The sequence below is a fragment of the Taudactylus pleione genome, unplaced genomic scaffold, assembly GCF_031769625.1.
Source record: "Taudactylus pleione unplaced genomic scaffold, aTauple2 ptg000550l, whole genome shotgun sequence".
NCBI lineage: Eukaryota > Metazoa > Chordata > Amphibia > Anura > Myobatrachidae > Taudactylus > Taudactylus pleione.
In genome coordinates this window covers 627,501-632,500 of record NW_028284952.1, presented here as the reverse complement: position 1 = coordinate 632,500, position 5,000 = coordinate 627,501, and the positions used below count along the sequence as shown (strand labels likewise).

General features: G+C 36.8%; 3 non-coding genes and 16 pseudogenes across 3 annotated transcripts; all 19 read right to left on the bottom strand.

Moving 5' to 3' along the window:
- LOC148485485 (5S ribosomal RNA) overlaps positions 1-113 on the bottom strand; it is a 119-nt pseudogene extending 6 nt beyond the window's left edge.
- A 116-nt stretch (positions 114-229) lies between these two features.
- On the bottom strand, positions 230-348 carry LOC148485484 (5S ribosomal RNA; annotated as a pseudogene).
- Positions 349-463: 115 nt separating this feature from the next.
- Positions 464-582, bottom strand: LOC148485483 (5S ribosomal RNA). Its single transcript, XR_015871231.1, has one exon. It is a non-coding gene; the product is annotated as a 5S ribosomal RNA (ribosomal RNA).
- A 116-nt stretch (positions 583-698) lies between these two features.
- Positions 699-817, bottom strand: LOC148485482 (5S ribosomal RNA; annotated as a pseudogene).
- Positions 818-933: 116 nt separating this feature from the next.
- LOC148485481 (5S ribosomal RNA) lies at positions 934-1,052 on the bottom strand (annotated as a pseudogene).
- A 116-nt stretch (positions 1,053-1,168) lies between these two features.
- Positions 1,169-1,287, bottom strand: LOC148485480 (5S ribosomal RNA; annotated as a pseudogene).
- A 116-nt stretch (positions 1,288-1,403) lies between these two features.
- On the bottom strand, positions 1,404-1,522 carry LOC148485479 (5S ribosomal RNA; annotated as a pseudogene).
- A 115-nt stretch (positions 1,523-1,637) lies between these two features.
- On the bottom strand, positions 1,638-1,756 carry LOC148485478 (5S ribosomal RNA; annotated as a pseudogene).
- A 116-nt stretch (positions 1,757-1,872) lies between these two features.
- Positions 1,873-1,991, bottom strand: LOC148485477 (5S ribosomal RNA; annotated as a pseudogene).
- Positions 1,992-2,342: 351 nt separating this feature from the next.
- LOC148485476 (5S ribosomal RNA) lies at positions 2,343-2,461 on the bottom strand (annotated as a pseudogene).
- A 115-nt stretch (positions 2,462-2,576) lies between these two features.
- Positions 2,577-2,695, bottom strand: LOC148485475 (5S ribosomal RNA; annotated as a pseudogene).
- Positions 2,696-3,044: 349 nt separating this feature from the next.
- Positions 3,045-3,163, bottom strand: LOC148485474 (5S ribosomal RNA). The gene has a single exon (XR_015871342.1). It is a non-coding gene; the product is annotated as a 5S ribosomal RNA (ribosomal RNA).
- Positions 3,164-3,279: 116 nt separating this feature from the next.
- LOC148485473 (5S ribosomal RNA) lies at positions 3,280-3,398 on the bottom strand (annotated as a pseudogene).
- Positions 3,399-3,514: 116 nt separating this feature from the next.
- LOC148485472 (5S ribosomal RNA) lies at positions 3,515-3,633 on the bottom strand (annotated as a pseudogene).
- A 351-nt stretch (positions 3,634-3,984) lies between these two features.
- LOC148485471 (5S ribosomal RNA) lies at positions 3,985-4,103 on the bottom strand. Its single transcript, XR_015870768.1, has one exon. It is a non-coding gene; the product is annotated as a 5S ribosomal RNA (ribosomal RNA).
- Positions 4,104-4,218: 115 nt separating this feature from the next.
- On the bottom strand, positions 4,219-4,337 carry LOC148485470 (5S ribosomal RNA; annotated as a pseudogene).
- Positions 4,338-4,453: 116 nt separating this feature from the next.
- Positions 4,454-4,572, bottom strand: LOC148485469 (5S ribosomal RNA; annotated as a pseudogene).
- Positions 4,573-4,688: 116 nt separating this feature from the next.
- LOC148485468 (5S ribosomal RNA) lies at positions 4,689-4,807 on the bottom strand (annotated as a pseudogene).
- Positions 4,808-4,918: 111 nt separating this feature from the next.
- The window catches only part of LOC148485467 (5S ribosomal RNA), a 119-nt pseudogene continuing 37 nt past the window's right edge, over positions 4,919-5,000 (bottom strand).

The following is a 5,000-nucleotide window of genomic DNA, read 5'->3' as shown; positions in this document are numbered from 1 at the left end:
CAGCACCTGGTATTCCCAGGTGGTCTCCCATCCAAGTACAAACCAGGCCAAACACTGCATAGCTTCCAAGATCAGACGAGATTGGGCATGTCCAGTGTTGTTTGACTGTAGGTGCTCAAAAACATTAACTTTAGACATCTTTTACTTCTTAACTCAAGTAAATTCATTGATAAGTTGAAAAAATTAAATGTAAAATTTAATAGAAAAGAATGTTATGGCAGTATAAAATTACCTACAGCTCCTGATATTCCCAGGTGGTCTCCCATTCAAGTACTAACCAGGCCCAACACTGCATAACTTCCAAGATCAGACGAGATTGGGCATGTCCAGTGTGGTTTGGCTATAGGCACTCAAAAACATTAAATTTAGACCTCTTTTACTTCTTAACTCAAGTAAATTCAATGATAAGTTGTAAAATTAAATGTAAAATATAATAGAAAAGAATGTTATGGCAGTATAAAATTACCTACAGCTCCTGGTATTCCCAGGTGGTCTCCCATCCAAGTACTAACCAGGCCCAACACTGCATAGCTTCCAAGATCAGATGAGATTGGGCATGTCCAGTGTGGTTTGGCTGTAGGTGCTCAAAAACATTAACTTTAGACCTCTTTAACTTCTTAACTCAAGTAAATTCATTGATAAGTTGAAAAAATTAAATGTAAAATGTTCTAGAAAAGAATGTTATGGCAGTATAAAATTACCTACAGCACCTGGTATTCCCAGGTGGTCTCCCATCCAAGTACAAACCAGGCCAAACACTGCATAGCTTCCAAGATCAGACGAGATTGGGCATGTCCAGTGTTGTTTGACTGTAGGTACTCAAAAACATTAACTTTAGACATCTTTTACTTCTTAACTCAAGTAAATTCATTGATAAGTTGAAAAAATTAAATGTAAAATTTAATAGAAAAGAATGTTATGGCAGTATAAAATTACCTACAGCACCTGATATTCCCAGGTGGTCTCCCATTCAAGTACTAACCAGGCCCAACACTGCATAACTTCCAAGATCAGACGAGATTGGGCATGTCCAGTGTGGTTTGGCTATAGGCGCTCAAAAACATTAAATTTAGACCTCTTTTACTTCTTAACTCAAGTAAATTAATTGATAAGTTGAAAAAATGTAATGTAAAATGTAATAGAAAAGAATGTTATGGCAGTATAAAATTACATACAGCACCTGGTATTCCCAGGTGGTCTCCCATCCAAGTACTAACCAGGCCCAACACTGCATAGTTTCCAAGATTAGACGAGATTGGGCATGTCCAGTGTGGTTTGGCTGTAGGTGCCCAAAAGCATTAAATTTATACTGCTATTACTTCTTATCTCAAGTAAATTCATTGATAAGTTGAAAAAATTAAATGTAAAATGTAATAGAAAAGAATGTTATGGCAGTATAAAATTACCTACAGCACCTGGTATTCCCAGGTGGTCTCCCATCCAAGTACTAACCAGGCCCAACACTGAATAGCTTCCAAGATCAGAAGAGATTGGGCATGTCCAGTGTGGTTTGGCTGTAGGTGCTCAAAAACATTAACTTTAGACCTCTTTTACTTCTTAACTCAAGTAAATTCAATGATAAGTTGTAAAATTAAATGTAAAATATAATAGAAAAGAATGTTATGGCAGTATAAAATTACCTACAGCACCTGGTATTCCCAGGTGGTCTCCCATCCAAGTACAAACGAGGCCAAACACTGCATAGCTTCCAAGATCAGATGAGATTGGGCATGCCCAGTGTTGTTTGACTGTAGGTGCTCAAAAACATTAACTTTAGACATCTTTTACTTCTTAACTCAAGTAAATTCATTGATAAGTTGAAAAAATTAAATGTAAAATTTAATAGAAAAGAATGTTATGGCAGTATAAAATTACCTACAGCACCTGATATTCCCAGGTGGTCTCCCATTCAAGTACTAACCAGGCCCAACACTGCATAACTTCCAAGATCAGACGAGATTGGGCATGTCCAGTGTGGTTTGGCTATAGGCGCTCAAAAACATTAAATTTAGACCTCTTTTACTTCTTAACTCAAGTAAATTAATTGATAAGTTGAAAAAATTAAATGTAAAATGTAATAGAAAAGAATGTTATGGCAGTATAAAATTACCTACTGCACCTGGTTTTCCCAGGTGGTCTCCCATCCAAGTACTGACCATTCCCAACACTGCATAGCTTCCAAGATCAAACGACATTGGCCATGTCCAGTGTGGTTTGGCTATAGGTGCTGAAAAATATTAACTTTAGACCTCTTTTACTTCTTAAGTCAAGTAAATTCATTGCTAAGTTGAATAAATGTAATGTAAAATGTAATAGAAAAGAATGTTATGGCTATATAAAATTACCTACAGCACCTGGTATTCCCATGTTGTCTCCCATCCAAGTACTAACCAGGCCCAACACTGCATAGCTTCCAAGATCAGACGAGATTGGGCATGTCCAGTGTGGTTTGGCTGTAGGTGCTAAAAGCCTTAACTTTAGACCTCTTTTACTTCTTAACTCAAGTAAATTCATTGATAAGTTGAAAAAATTAAATGTAAAATGTAATAGAAAAGAATGTTATGGCAGTATAAAATTACCTACAGCACCTGGTATTCCCAGGTGGTCTCCCATCCAAGTACTAACCAGGCCCAACACTGCATAGCTTCCAAGATAAGACGAGATGGGGCATGTCCAGTGTGGTTTGGCTATAGGTGCTAAAAGCCTTAACTTTAGACCTCTTTTACTTCTTAACTCAAGTAAATTCATTGATAAGTTGAAAAAATTATATATAAAATGTAATAGAAAAGAATGTTATGGCAGTATAAAACTACCTACTGCACCTAATTTTCCCAGGTGGTCTCCCATCCAAGTACTGACCATTCCCAACACTGCATAGCTTCCAAGATCAAACGACATTGGCCATGTCCAGTGTGGCTTGGCTATAGGTGCTGAAAAATATTAACTTTAGACCTCTTTTACTTCTTAACTCAAGTAAATTCATTGTAAATTGAAAAAATGTAATGTAAAATGTAATAGAAAAGAATGTTATGGCTATATAAAATAACCTACAGCACCTGGTATTCCCAGGTGGTCTCCCATCCAAGTACTAACCAGGCCCAACACTGCATAGCTTCCAAGATCAGATGAGATTGGGCATGTCCAGTGTGGTTTGGCTGTAGGTCCTCAAAAACATTAACTTTAGACCTCTATTACTTCTTAACTCAAGTAAATTCATTGATAAGTTGAAAAAATGAAATGTAAAATGTAATAGAAAAGAATGTTATGGCAGTATAAAATTACCTACAGCATCTGGTATTCCCAGGTGGTCTCCCATCCAAGTACTAACCAGGCCCAACACTGCATAGCTTCCAAGATCAGACGAGATTGGGCTTGTCCAGTGTGGTTTGGCTGTAGGTGCTCAAAACCATTAACTTTAGACCTCTTTTACTTCTTAACTCAAGTAAATTCATTGATAAGTTGAAAAAATTAAATGTAAAATGTTATATAAAAGAATGTTATGGCAGTATAAAATTACCTACAGCACCTGGTATTCCCAGGTGGTCTCCCATCCAAGTACTAACCAGGCCCAACACTGCATAGTTTCCAAGATTAGACGAGATTGGGCATGTCCAGTGTGGTTTGGCTGTAGGTGCCCAAAAGCATTAAATTTATACCGCTATTACTTCTTAACTCAAGTAAATTCATTGATAATTTGAAAAAATTAAATGTAAAATGTAATAGAAAAGAATGTTATGGCAGTATAAAATTACCTACTGCACCTGGATTTCCCTGGTGGTCTCCCATCCAAGTACTGACCATTCCCAACACTGCATAGCTTCCAAGATCAAACGACATTGGCCATGTCCAGTGTGGTTTGGCTATCGGTGCTGAAAAATATTAATTTTAGACCTCTTTTACTTCTTAACTCAAGTAAATTCATTGCTAAGTTGAAAAAATGTAATGTAAAATGTAATAGAAAAGAATGTTATGGCTATATAAAATTACCTACAGCACCTGGGATTCCCAGGTGGTCTCCCATCCAAGTACTAACCAGGCCCAACACTGCATAGCTTCCAAGATCAGACGAGATTGGGCATGTCCAGTGTGGTTTGGCTGTAGGTGCAAAAAGCCTTAATTTTAGACATCTTTTACTTCTTAACTCAAGTAAATTCATTGATAAGTTGAAAAAATTAAATGTAAAATGTAATAGAAAAGAATGTTATGGCAGTATAAAATTACCTACAGCACCTGGTATTCCCAGGTGGTCTCCCATCCAAGTACAAACCAGGCCAAACACTGCATAGCTTCCAAGATCAGACGAGATTGGGCATGTCCAGTGTGGTTTGACTGTAGGTGCTCAAAAACATTAACTTTAGAAATCTTTTACTTCTTAACTCAAGTAAATTCATTGATAAGTTGAAAAAATTAAATGTAAAATTTAATAGAAAAGAATGTTATGGCAGTATAAAATTACCTACAGCACCTGATATTCCCAGGTGGTCTCCCATTCAAGTACTAACCAGGCCCAACACTGCATAACTTCCAAGATCAGACGAGATTGGGCATGTCCAGTGTGGTTTGGCTATAGGCGCTCAAAAACATTAAATTTAGACCTCTTTTACTTCTTAACTCAAGTAAATTAATTGATAAGTTGAAAAAATGTAATGTAAAATGTAATAGAAAAGAAAGTTATGGCTATATAAAATTACCTACAGCACCAGGGATTCCTAGGTGGTCTCCCATCCAAGTACTATCCAGGCCCAATACTGCATAGCTTCCAATATCAGACGAGATTGGGCATGTCCAGTGTGGTTTGGCTGTAGGTGCTCAAAGACATTAACTTTAGACCTCTTTTACTTCTTTACTCAAGTAAATTCATTGATAAGTTGAAAAAATTAAATGTAAAATGTAATATACTGTTATGGCAGTATAAAATTACCTACAGCACCTGGGATTCCTAGGTGGTCTCCCATCCAAGTACTATCCAGGCCCAATACTGCATAGCTTCCAATATCAGA